This window comes from Ambystoma mexicanum, chromosome 6p, assembly GCF_040938575.1.
Source record: "Ambystoma mexicanum isolate Mex_15411 chromosome 6p, UKY_AmexF1_1, whole genome shotgun sequence".
Taxonomy (NCBI): Eukaryota; Metazoa; Chordata; class Amphibia; order Caudata; family Ambystomatidae; genus Ambystoma; species Ambystoma mexicanum.
This window is the reverse complement of record NC_090935.1, coordinates 1,546,187,499-1,546,200,512: the sequence shown is the minus strand read 5'-3', so window position 1 is coordinate 1,546,200,512 and position 13,014 is coordinate 1,546,187,499. Positions and strand designations below refer to the sequence as shown.

General features: G+C 54.9%; 1 protein-coding gene across 1 annotated transcript in view; it reads left to right on the top strand.

Annotated features, from left to right (window-relative positions):
- DNAH6 (dynein axonemal heavy chain 6) overlaps window positions 1–13,014 on the top strand; it is a 3,423,448-nt gene that overhangs the window by 210,564 nt on the left and 3,199,870 nt on the right. The window lies entirely within an intron of this gene.

Below are 13,014 nucleotides of genomic sequence, written 5' to 3'. Positions count from 1 at the left end.
AAATGCAAAGTTCTGTTCTTTTTTTTTTTTCAAAGTATTTTATTAGTTTCGTGGTAAGGTGAAACAATACAAACTCGTGAATTAAACAAGTGAAGAAGAAGGAAAGAAAGAATGAGATGGGGAGAAAAAGAAAACAAAAGGAAACTTATCTTAAACAACGATAGTCTTCGTGTGATGTGGTAAGTGAAGTTCGTGATGGTGGTTCAGTCCAGAGTGTGGCTTCTCAGGAAGTGGAGGGGAACAGCTGCAGGAGGCATATACTTTGTGATGGTGGGAGCCTGTTACTGTGAACCGCAACAAGTGTTCAAGGGGGCTTATGGTCCGCATTGAAGAGCATGTTCGTCAGAAGGGCCCTCCAGGCGACCAGGGAGCCGCTTGTAGCTTCTCCGCTGGATGTAGTTCCTTCCTGCCAGGCTCTGGTCTCTGCAGCCGTCCACCTCGCCATTTCGTTTAACCAGCGCTCATGTCTGGGGCCCGCTGGTGTCTTCCAAGCCATCGCTATGGTCCTTTTGACAAGTATACATGAAATGTCCATTAGTTTCACGAGGTGTTTGAATTTGCTCGGTCTGGGGTATGTACCCAATAGGCACTCTCCTGGTGACCATTCGTATCGCTCCATGCCGGCGTCTCTGCAGGATTGCTTGGCTTTCGACCAGAGTGTCGTCACTTTGGTGCAGGACCAGAACATGTGGATCATGTCTGCCCTGTCGTTCCCGCACCATGGGCACACCGGTGGGACCTTCGCGTTGAACGAAGCAACTCTGTGGGGGGTCATGTAAGTTCGATATAGGACGTTCAGCTGTATCTGGCCAAATCTGGAATTTCTCGACACTTTCTTGGGGAATATTAGTGCTCTTTCCCATTCTTTATCAGTGAGCGGGGCTGCGAGGTCTGCTTCCCATTTTGCCCTCAGTGTCGGTCCCTTAGGGTTAGGTTTGTCGATGAGCCTGTTGTATAACCTGGAGACAGGTCTCCATCCATCAGAGAGGTCGTACATTTCTTGTAGTAGAGGGTCCGAGATTGGTTCCTCTGGCCAGGTGGGCCACTGATTCTTGGCGGTACGTTTGAGCCTATGGTACCAAAGGAACTGGCCTTTGGGTAGCCCTTCGATTTCTTGGATCGATTCGAAGTCCCTGAACAGTCCATCTTCAAACATATCTCCCCATGTGTATATCGCGGCTTCTTCCCACCTCCTTGCTATGGGGAGGTCTGCCTCCTTCTTGCACACATCTGCCATTATGGGATGGTCCGGAGAGTATGGGTGTTGCACCTTCCTGATGTGGCAAGTCCTGGTCCATATCTGTCTGCCAAGCTCGACAACCATGGGGGTTTCCGGAGAGCGGCAGATGGGAACCCATAGGATTTCCTTGGGAGTTAAGTTGGTGTGGTGTTGCTTCAGTAGCCCCAGTTCGGCTGAAGATTCGTCTGACAGCCATCTCGTGATGTGACTGAGCTGGGCGGCCAAGTAGTAGAACTGAAGATCTGGTAGTTTTATTCCACCTTCTCTGTGTGGGAGGGTCAGAGTGGCCAGTGACAGCTTATGCCTGTGAGGACCCCATATAAAGTCCTTGATAATAGCTTCCAGTTTCCTGAAGAAAGGGGGCCGTATGTAATGGCAAATATTCACAAAGAAGTATAAGAAGCGAGGGAGGATTATCATTTTGACGATTGCCGCTCTTCCCACCATCGCCAGTGGGAGTTTGGACCAGAATTTTATGGACCGTCGGAGGTTGGTGACGGCTGCTTCTGTGTTGTGCTCATGTGTGAGCTGTGGGGTGTGGCCGAGATTAATCCCCAGGTATCTGAACTTCTCGGGTTGCCATTTTATCCCTATGTTCGGAAGGTCCTCCGCTGAGACGTCTCTCAATCCGGCCAGGGGGAATGCTGAGGATTTGCGTCTACTAAATTGGATTCCGGAGTATCTCGCGTAGTTGTCGAGTACCTCCAGTGCCGTCGGTGCATTGAGCTCTGGGTCTGTTAGGTACAGGAGAACATCATCAGCGTACAATGATATTATGTTATGAACGTTGCCCACCTTGATGCCGGCGTCAAAGAGTTGCTGACGAAAGTATAAAGCAATCGGTTCCAGTCCCAGTATGTACAGCATGGGCGAGAGTGGGCATCCTTGTCTCGTGCCCCTCTGTATTTTCCAAGGTTCTGAAATTGTTCCGCCTGTCTTGACCCTGGCCACTGGGGAGTTGTAGAGAACCTGGACCCATCTGATGAAACCATTTCCGAAGCCAAAAGCCCGCAGGGCCTCCACCAGCCACTCCCAGTAGATGGAGTCAAAGGCCTTAATGGCGTCAAGTGACAGTATCGCTAGATCTTCCTCCGAGTCATGAGTTTCGGCCATGATGTGTTGAAGCCTCCTCAAATTGGCTGTGGTGTTGCGACCTGGGACAAATCCGTTCTGATCCTCATGGATTATGGACCCTAGCACTTTAGCAAGTCTGCTGGCCAGTATTGAGGTGAGGATCTTGCTATCATAATTGAGCATGGCCAGGGGTCGGTATGAGTCGCAGTCAGTAGGTGGTTTGTGGGGCTTGAGCATGGGGATGATTATAGTTTCTCTCATGGTGTTGGGGAGGATCCCGTTTGTGTAAGCTTCCTGATAGACTTCGTGTAGGATGGGGGTGAGGATGGGTTCGTATGCTTTATAGAATTCCGGCGTGAGTCCGTCGCTACCTGGGGTCTTGGAGGTGGCGAGCGACTTGATGGCCCATCTTACATCGTCGGGAGTAATGTCCATGTCTAGTTCAGTTCTCTGTTCGCTGGATATTTGGGGCATATCGATCTCATCCAGGGTGTCTGTTATTTCGGTGGTGGGGATCCGGGCTTCATGAGCATATAGTTTTGAGTAGAACTCGGCAAATGCTTTGTTGATCCCCATCTGTGTCCTGTGGGATGCACCATCTGCATCTATTATTTCTGTTGGCAAGTGTTTAGGGTGCTCTCTTCTGCATAACCAGGCCAACAGCTTACCTGGTTTGTCTGATTCCCTGTGGGATCGAGCGGTGTATGTAGCGAAGTCAAATTTTTCCAGCCTGTCCCAGGAGAGCTGGCATTTTTCTCGGGCCGCTTTCAGTTCCGTTTCGACTCCTGGGGAGGTGTCAAGAGTGGACTCCAGGCGGGTGATCTCTGATTCTTGGGCCTCAAGTGATGTCTTTAGTTGTCTGCGGATGCCTCCAGCTCTAGACATGATTTCTCCTCTGGTGACCACCTTCATGGCTTCCCACAGTGTGCTCCAAGTGGAGACGGATCCTTTATTGATATCGACGTACTCCTCTAGCCTCTCGGCAAGGTCCTCTCTGAACTGTGGGTCCTCTAGTGTCGCGGAAGGCATTCTCCACATGGGAATCGGGGGTCTGGGTCCTCTCTGCCTCCATTGCATGATTAACGGGGAGTGATCAGAAATAGATCTCCCCAGATACTCTGTGGTTATCGCCAGCGGGGCTTCGTCACGATCAATAAACAAGTAATCTATCCTTGTGTGGACGTTGTGTGGGGTTGAGTAATGGGAATAACTCCTATCGGCTGGGTGCTGTATCCTCCAGATGTCCACTAGGTTGAGTTGGTCTAGTGTTTCTGCCAAGGCACGGGTTGCAGGGTTGCTAGATTGGGGGGGAGGAAGCGATCTGTCCATAGTTGTGTCCATAACACAGTTAAAGTCTCCTCCCCACAGGAAGGTTTGGCCTCGGTGGTGTGCCAGCTTGGAGCTCAGTGTGCTGAGGTACGACGGGATTCCATGTTGCGGGAAATATGTGTTAGCTAAGCAGATCGGGGTCTGCTCTATAGTTCCCCACATTATTACATATCTGCCGTCCCTGTCAGATTCGCATCCATGTAATTGGAAGGGCACATTAGGGTTTATCCATATTAACACACCCCTTGCGTATTTGGAATATGGGGATCCTCTCACAGTTCCTTCCCATCGGTCTGCCAGTTTAGACAGAGCGTCCTCGGTGAGATGTGTCTCCTGTAACATCGCTATCGAGACTTTCTTCCTCCTGAGGTAGGACTGTATGCGGTTCCTCCTGAGGTACGAGCCCATTCCCCTTACGTTCCACGTCATAACATTGAGTTGTGATGCCATTGGTGTGGTGTTCTGAGTTTGGCGTGGGGGGCAGCCGCGGCGGCCCAGTGTGGCATCAGAGCGTGATTGATAAGTTGTAAGTGATAGGCCTCTGGTTCATCAATTTTTGAAGCGTATCTTGTGGCCATCACGGTATTTTCAAGCATCAGTGGAACGAAGACTATGGTACTAACTGAACTGATAACATAACTCAAACTGGTGCGCCCAGCGACTACAACTATGTCGCGGTGCTCAGGCGCTCTCGCGCCGTCTGTGCCCATCCGGGAGTCGGGCGCGAGTTGGGTCGGGCAGAAACTCGCCCGGTTGGTTCTTTCGCTGGGGGCGGGGTTGCTGCGAGGCGGCGAGGCCAAACGAGGGTCGTTTCCATATGATATACTGTTAATTGAGTTACCTGCTTGGGTCCGGCTGTTTATGCTTCATGTGTGGGTGGTGTGGGGGGTCCCTGGGGTCCAGCCCTGCTCCCCCAGGGTTCAGTCTTCCCCACCTGGGTTATCTGCACCGTCGGCAAGGTTATTGTCTTCTAGCCACATGTTGGCCGCTTCTGGATTTTCGAGAAAGATTGCTCGCCCTTTGTGGATAACTTTCAGGCGGGACGGGTACAGCAGTCTATATTTAAGGTTCAGTTGGCGAAGCCTCGCTTTGACCGGAACAAACGAGTTCCTCTCCCTTTGTACTTTCTGGGTGTAGTCCGGGTATATGGAAATCTTAGCTTCGCCCCGTGTGATAGGGCCTGTTTCCCTGGAATATCTTAATATGGTTTCCCTGTCCTGGAAATTTAGTATCTTGGCTATAATTGGCCGTGGGTGTGATCCAGGGTGGGGTCGTTTCTGTAGGGACCTGTGGGCCCTCTCCACCGAAAATCCCTGAGTCAATTTGCCGGCCCCAATTTCCTGTAGCAGCAGGGTTTCAACATAGGACGTGGTATTTAGGCCTTCATTCCCCTCCGGGATACCTAAGATTCTGATGTTCCCTCGTCTGGCCCGGCCCTCGGCCTCCTCCGCCCTTTCTTCTAGGAATGTGACCTTCCTTTTCAGGTCCGAAACTTCAGATTGTAGGGTCGCCGCGGCCGTGGACCCCGCCTCTGTGGTTTTCTCCATGGCCGTCACCCTTTCCGTTAAGTTGCGGGCATCTTGGCGAATGAGTTGTATGTCTATTTTAAACTCGTCTATCTTGGAGTCGATGTGGGTCTTTAATGAGGCAATAGCATCCATTATCTGGGAGTGGTTATCTTTGGGGTCCGTCTCTTGTGAGCGAATGGTTTCGGTGGAGCTGGCCCTGGCTTGGGTGGGAGTCTTCGCCCTGGCTGAGACAAAGGAGTCCATGGTGGCGGCCCTGGTTTTATTTTTGGCGGCCATGTTGGGGACGTAATAGTGGTTGCCCCGAAGTCTTGAGTCTGGAGGGGTGAAGTTCGGGGCCGCTCTCTTGTGTAGCCCGGAGCGGTGTTCTAGGGTGGGTTGTGCCCTGGGAAGTTGTTGTTTCAGTAGTTGGAGGCTGTCCAGGGCGCATGAGGTGGGGCGCTCCTCCGTACTTCCAGGTGCTCTATCCGCTATCCTAGCACCTGCGTCGCTGTCCCTGGGCTTAGGGGTGATAGTGTTGGGGCGCTTAGGGTAGAAGTTGTCCCCTCTTGGTGAGGGAGTCCTGCTGGGCCGCCCGACCACGGGGACAATGCAGGCTGTGGTTGGGGAGGGTAGTTGGGGCCGTACTCACAGTTGCTCCTTGGCTCGGCGCACCGTCACGGCTTTCCGGGTCGTTTCCGATTTCCAGGCCTGGTCAAAGTAACGGGCCACAGTGGCCCAGCGCCCCAGCAGCTCCTCCGGCTCAGCCACCGAGCGGTGGCCTCCCTGCAGTTGAATGTAGGCTCAGGAGGGGGAAGGCCGGAGTTGTCCCCCCCTGGTGGAGGAGTCCAGTTGGGCGGCCCGGCTGCATGGACGATGCAGGCTGTGGTTGGGGAGTGCAGCCGGGGCTGTGCTCACGATTGCTCCGTGGGTTGGCGCTTCGTCGCGGCCCTCCGGGCCATTCCTGATTCCGGGACACCGGGCGAAGCAACGGGCCACAGCGGCCCAGTGCCCCAGCAGCTCCTCCGGACCGGCCACCCGGCAGCGGCCTCCCTGCAGAAGATTGTAGGCCCAGTAGGGGGAGGCCGATGGTGTCGCCGCGTGCTCCTGACCCCGGAGCACGCGGCGTGTTCGTTTTCGGCTGGGTCTCCGGTAGAGGGGAGAAAGTTGGAGGCAGGTGAGCTCCCCACCGCCGTCTCCAAAATGCAGTTTGTGCCTCGGTGGAGCTCCGGAAATAGGGCAACTCCGGCACGTAGTGTCGACCGGGGCCTTCCGAAGTGGTGGTAGGGGAGTAGGGCGAGGATCGGGTGCCAGCCGCGGTCAGGTGTTGGGATGGGGGCCGCTCCGCTGTGATGCTCCTCCGCGGTGTTCCCCGCCTGGATGTGCTGGCGGGGGTGCTATGCGGAGGCTTCGCTAGACTCCGTGAGCCGCCATCTTGGATCCAGGCGCGGCGGGGGGAGGGAGTGCGTTCGGTGATCAGCGCCGGCGTCTGGGGGGCCGGAAAGTCCGACCCCTCGAGGAGGATTTATGTGGGATCGCCTCACACACCGCTGCGTTCTATTCAGGGGGCTGCTAACCCGCTGAAGCCGGAGATAAATGATTCGGAAACGGCGTCTCGGCCGGAGCTCGGCGAATCAGCCTCTGCTCGCCATCGACTCCAGGCCACGCCCCCCATGCAAAGTTCTGTTCTATGTATTCCTCAGGGGATGGCGTCACCCCTGGGTCCCCCTCTTCTGGACGCAGACCCCTCGTTGCTTTCAGTCTCCCTCTAATGGGTTCACTATGGCTTATTTTTCGAGTTATGGCTTCACCCCTGGGTCCCGCTCTTCCGGGCGCAGACCCCTCTTTGCTTTCAGCCTACCTCATTATGGCTTTCTCTTGGTTCCCAAATCTTAATGTCTTTTCTACCAGGTTCACGTTCGTCAAAGCACTGTTTTTTGGGGCTTTAGAATTTGTCCCCTCTTAGTCAGCATCACTCTTCCGGGTTCACTCTGACCAACTTCGCATTCACATTTACTTTCAATGTTTGCAGGATTTCTCCAGCATGGGGTCTTGCATGGATTCACATGCTCATGAATATTCCCCGTCGTCAGGTTGGGAATCCTCAGTAAAGAAAAAATCAGTTTCAGTTTCGTTTCTGAACTGTCTTTCTACTAGTAACCAATCACTGGTCTCTGGGTCATACTGCCCCCAACCAATGACTGCCCTCTACCTAAGCCCCTCCTCTGGCAGCCATCTTCAGATTTTTACAGCACGTTCAAGAGTCCTCGTGCTATAGCTCTCGAGCTTTTACTGCATTTTGCGATTTTTCGAAGAGTTTACTCTTATTCTTTCGGTCAGTCGAGCCTCAAGCTCCACCAATTCTACTTCCGATCAACAGGGACCCGTTTCGGAATTTTTTACGCCCCTCAAGGGCGAATGTTTATCAAGTTTTTCACTTCTCAGAGGATTCCGGAAGACCTTTGAGGCCTACACCGTGTGGTCATGGCCCAGGAAAAGGGAAACGCGCCTCCAGGACCCAAGCTGTTCAGAAGCTGCCCTGGATGCGAACTACAGAATGTGTTCAAGGAAGATGAGCACTCCCGGTGCCTCTACTGCCATCACAACGACAAATCGCACGTGGAGAAGGACTGTGCGTTTCGTAAGAACATGTCGGAACGGACAATGAGGGATCGTCGTACCCGACTTGCCAACTGGCTGGAGGGGAAAGCCCCGGTCGATCCCGACGGCGACAGCCGAGGGGGAGCGAGGCAGCGACCCTCCCCACAAGGTGAAGGCCACAGGTGCGCCCAAAGTCGCAAAGGCCCTGATTCACCCGGCTAAGGCCCCGATCAAAGGAGTCGTGGCGGCCCTGGCGAAGCCTGTGGAGGCTAACGCAGTAGAGACAACATCCAGGCCTAGAGTTTCCCTGCCACCCCGGAGGGAATCCTCTTTTCAGCCTATCAATAAGACCCCCGTGAAACCCCAGCTGGAGAAAGATGGGGGGGCACGGTAGCCATAACAGACACAGATACCACCTCTGAAGATGAGCTGGCTGGTGTTGCAAAGGTCCTGGACAAGAGGTTTGAGGAAGTCCGGTCCTAAGGGAAGGATCCCGACGAGGCGGACGTAGAAAGCGACGGTGGAGCCGACGAGGAGCCGCAGACCGTGGAGGAGACAGAGGACCCTACTCCCCAGCCATCGGTCCCGTATGCCACAGGACAACTCAGGAGCAATCTTGATGGCTATCCAGGCCTTGTGTACGGAGATAAGGACAAGATTGCCCTTAACCCCAGCGGATGATCCAGCAGCGCCTGGACCGTCGGGAAGCCCACCGAACAAGCGGAGGTGAATCCATCCTCCCCCTCCTTTCCAGCCTTCACCTCCTTCCCCTCCACCGAGGGATGAGACGGGAACAGAGACAGCAACGACGGGGACGGACGACGACGGTGGTGACGACAGGACGGATCTCCCATTACCTCCTTCCCGGGCCTCCCCTCCCGACGAAATTGGCTCTTTCCACGCTATGATCGCCAGGGCTTCAGAGGTCTTCCAACTTTCTACCGAAGAACAGAAGAAGGAGGGCTTCCTCTACCAGCGACAGGAGGCCAAGAGGAAGACCGTCCTCTCAGTACCATTACTAGGTGACATCTGGGACGAAGGACTGTTGCTACTCAAGAACCCGTCCATGGCTCCTGCGAAGAGGGACCGTTATGAGAAGAAGTACCGGGTCCCAGATTCCGCCCAATCTGCCTCAGAGCTCAGCCGTCCTCGGATTCGGTGGTCTGCGCAGCGGCCAAGAAGAAATCGGCAGGGGCGACGGGATCAGCTTCCACTTCCCCACCGAACGGCGAGCGGAAGAAGCTAAACGCCATGGGGCGACGAGTCATCTCGTCGGCGGCGACGACCATCAAAGCGGCCAACGCCCTCGCGATCGTGGCGCACTACGACAGGGAGCTGTGGTTCAAGATCGCTCCCCTCCTGGACTTCCTCCCAGACGACAAGAGAGCAGAAGCCCTTGAAATCCTGCAGAAAGGTGAGATGGTTTCGGACCACGCCATCACGGTGGCCACGGACAGATGGGCAACAGCGTTTGCCTTCGTCGGCACGGTTGGCTTAAGGCCACCGATTTCCATCAGGATGTGCAGACCAGGGTACTGGACATGCCCTTCAACGGGAACAACCTGTTCGGCAAGGCAGTGGACGAGTCACTGCAGGCCATCAAGGCGGACACCGAGATGGCCTGGGCCTTGGGTTCTCTCCAACAACGACGGCCTTCCTTTCGGACTTCCGGAGGCAAGTCTCAAGGTGCCTCCAAAGGATTTGGTGGCAGTTCCTCGTCGTACCGCCAAGCGGCCCATTCATCATCACAGGAGGCCTACAGAGGCCCGCGGCAAGGCCGGAGGACGTCGTCGTCGCCAGGGAGGCCAAGGCCTCGGCAAAGCAGGATTGAATCAGCCGCAGCATCGGGCCCCCACCAAAGCACCCCGGTGGGAGGCCGGCTGGTGAAATTCGTCAGCGTGTGGGAGTCCATCTCCACCGACGGTTGGGTGCTGGACGCGCTAGGCCGCGGTCACACTCTGGAATTCCAAAGAAAGTGTCTCCCTCTACCACCTGTGGCTAGGAAGGATAACCACGTCCCACAGCTACTTCTGGAGGTACGAGCAATGCTGAAAAAGGGCGCGATAGAACTCGTCCCGAAGAAGAGTGTACTCGCGATACTTCCTCGTCCGAAAGAAGACCATCGGTTGGCAACCCATCCTGGACTTTCGTCCTCTAAACATATATATCAAGTCCCACAAATTCCAGATGGTCACCCTCCAGCACATGCTGGGACAGCTGGAGGAAGGCGACTTCCTATCGTCGCTGGACTTGGAGGATGCCTACTTCCACATCCCCAAAGGACATCGAAAGTTCCTACGATTCGTGGTCCAAGGACGACACTATCAGTTCAAGGCCCTTCCCTTCGGATTGAAGTCAGCTCCCAGGGTCTTCACCAAGTGCCTGGCACCGGTGGTGACGCGGCTGCGCCTGCAGGGGATCCACGTTTACCCCTACCTGGACGATTGGCTCATCCGAAGCAAAGTCAAGGAAACTCGCCGTCGATCACACAGCGGAGACTGTCCAACTGCTCACGGATATGGGATTCTCGATCAACTTCGCAAAACCCCACTTGTAACCGTCGCAAGATGCACTGTTCCTGGGAGCCAGACTCGACACAGTGGCGCGATTGGCTTCGCGGTCGGAGGAAAGGACGAAGGCCATCTTGGGCAAGGTACAACGGCTGTTGACCATGGACATGGCTAGGGTGAGGTCCATCAAGTCCCTACTCGGCATGATGTCATCGTGTATCTACCAGGTGCGCCCATGCAGGTTGTGGATGCGACCACTGCAGGAGTTCCTCGACGCCTGTTGGATGCAAGCGGCGGGCAGCTTCAAAGACAGGATCTCACTCAGCGAAACTTTCCGCCAAGCGATCCAGTGGTGGGGCACCCGCGCGCATCTATCAGCGGTCATGGACTTCCAGACCCCGGCACATCAGGAACGGTGACGACGGGCGCCTCCCAGGAAGGATGGGGAGCGCACACCGGAGATCTCCACGCAAGAGGCCTTTGGCTCGAGGAGGAGAGGTCACTACAAATCAACGTCCTGGAGCTCCGAGCCGTGTTCTGGGCCCTCGGGTCATACCTTCCGTCCCTCAAGGGCAAGGTGGTAAGGGTCTTCACCGACAACACCACCACAATGTTCTACATCAGGAAGCGGGATCAGTGGCACTGGGCCGTTGCCCAAGTGATGTTCCTGGTACCTTTCCATCTGGCAGGAATAAAGAAAACCATCGCCGACTCACTCAGCAGGGAGCTGCGCTCGTGCCACGAGTGGGAGCTTCGGCAGGATCAAGTGGATCTCCTATTCCGACGATGGGGCAATCCCCAGATCGACCTATTCGCGACGGCGATGAATGCCAAGTACCGAGGTTCGCCAGCAGGTTTCACCAGCCGGGGAGCATGGGCGATGCCTTCTAATTCCCCTGGGATGGCCTGTTCCTATATGCGTTCCCTCCATTGCCGTTGCTGCTGTGACTCATCAGTCAACTCATTCGGTCCCGGTGCAGGATGATCCTCATCGCACCGGCGTGGCCAAGGCAGATCTGGTTCCCGGATCTTCTGGACATGTCAGTGTCCCCCCGGTCAAACTACCGACAGACGTGGATCTTCTCGCCAGGGAAGGGGGTACAATCCTCCATCACGACCCAGGATCACTGAACCTGCAGGCCTGGCTCCTGCAGCACTAGAGTTCGGAGGGTACAATAACCCGGCGGACTGCAAGGAGGTGCTTGCAAAGGCCAGGGCGTCCTCGACTCTCAAGTGCTATGGACACAAATGGAAGAGGTTCTCTGTCTGGTGCCGTGCACAGAAGATTAACCCTCTGCGGATTACGGCCCCTCAAGTGCTGCCGTACTTGCTATCGCTGACCAAGGCGGGGCTGGCACATGCCTCCATCCAGATCCATCTGGCGGCTATCTCCCGCTACACCAGAACTCCAGGGCGGTCATCTCTGTGGTCTCATTGCCTGGTGAAGGAGTTTATGAAAGGACTGTTCCGGTCGTTCCTGCCGGTGAAGGCCCCAGCCCCGGCGTGGGAGCTCAACGTGGTGCTGACCAGGCTCATGTGGCCGCCATTCGAGCCTCTGCATTCGGCACCGTTGAAGTTCCTGTCGTGGAAGACAGCGTTTCTTGTGGCCATCACCTCTGCACGACAAGTGGGAGAGATCTAGGCCCTCTCCTGTAAACCTCCATACCTGACTTTCCACGAGATGAGGGTAGTGCTGAGGATGCACCCCTCCTTCATGCCCAAGGTGCCATCTCAACAAGCCTTTGGTGTTACCTGTTTTCTTCCCGTCGCCGGCTGAGAGGACTTTGCACTCGCTGGATGTGGCTAGAGCGCTGAAGTTCTACGTGGACCGCACGAAGAGTCTTCGGAAGACATCACAGCTGTTTGTGAACTTTGGACCTGTGAACCAAGGGAAGGCTCTCTCGAAGGCTTCCATTTCCAGATGGCTCTCCGGCTGCATCACGCACTGTCACAGGTTGGCAAACCGACTGTTGCCGGGCCGTCCGAGAGCCCATTCAACCAGAGCGATTGCTGATACCATGGCGTTCCTGTCTGGTGTGTCCCTGCTGAACATCTGCAGGGCTGCTACGTGGAGGTCGACGCACACCTTCACGAGATTCTACTGCGTCGACCGGGATTCCAGGGAGGAGTCCAGAGTCGGCCAGGCAGTGCTGCGCAACCTGTTAGCCTGAAGGTGAGCCTGGTGAGGAGGTAAGAGATGCTTGATGTTGAGTTGTTGAAATGCTTAATGTTGAGCCTTGCCACCTCCCGTTGTTGTTCATGTGTGTACTGCTATGTATTCTTGTATTCTTGAGCATGTGAATCCATGCCAGACCCCATGCTGGAGAAGGAACAAGTTACTTACCTGTAACTGTTGTTCTCCAGAATGGGTCTGGCATGGATTCACATGTGAACCCTCCCTCCAACCCCTCTGCGGCTCTTCTCTTGGTCCTACTGCCACTTTACGTGCTACCAAATCTGAAGATGGCTGCCAGAGGAGGGGCTTAGGTAGAGGGCAGTCATTGGTTGGGGGCAGTATGACCCAGAGACCAGTGATTGGTTACTAGTAGAAAGACAGTTCAGAAACAAAACTGAAACTGATTTTGTCTTTACAGGAGGATTCCCAGCCCGACGACAGGGAATATTCATGAGCATGTGAATCCATCCCAGACCCATGCTGGAGAACAACAGTTACAGGTAAGTAACTTGTTCCTTACTTCCCTTGCTTTCTTATAGTTCGTAGGTCAAAGGCTTTCGAATGTACAGGGATTTTGCT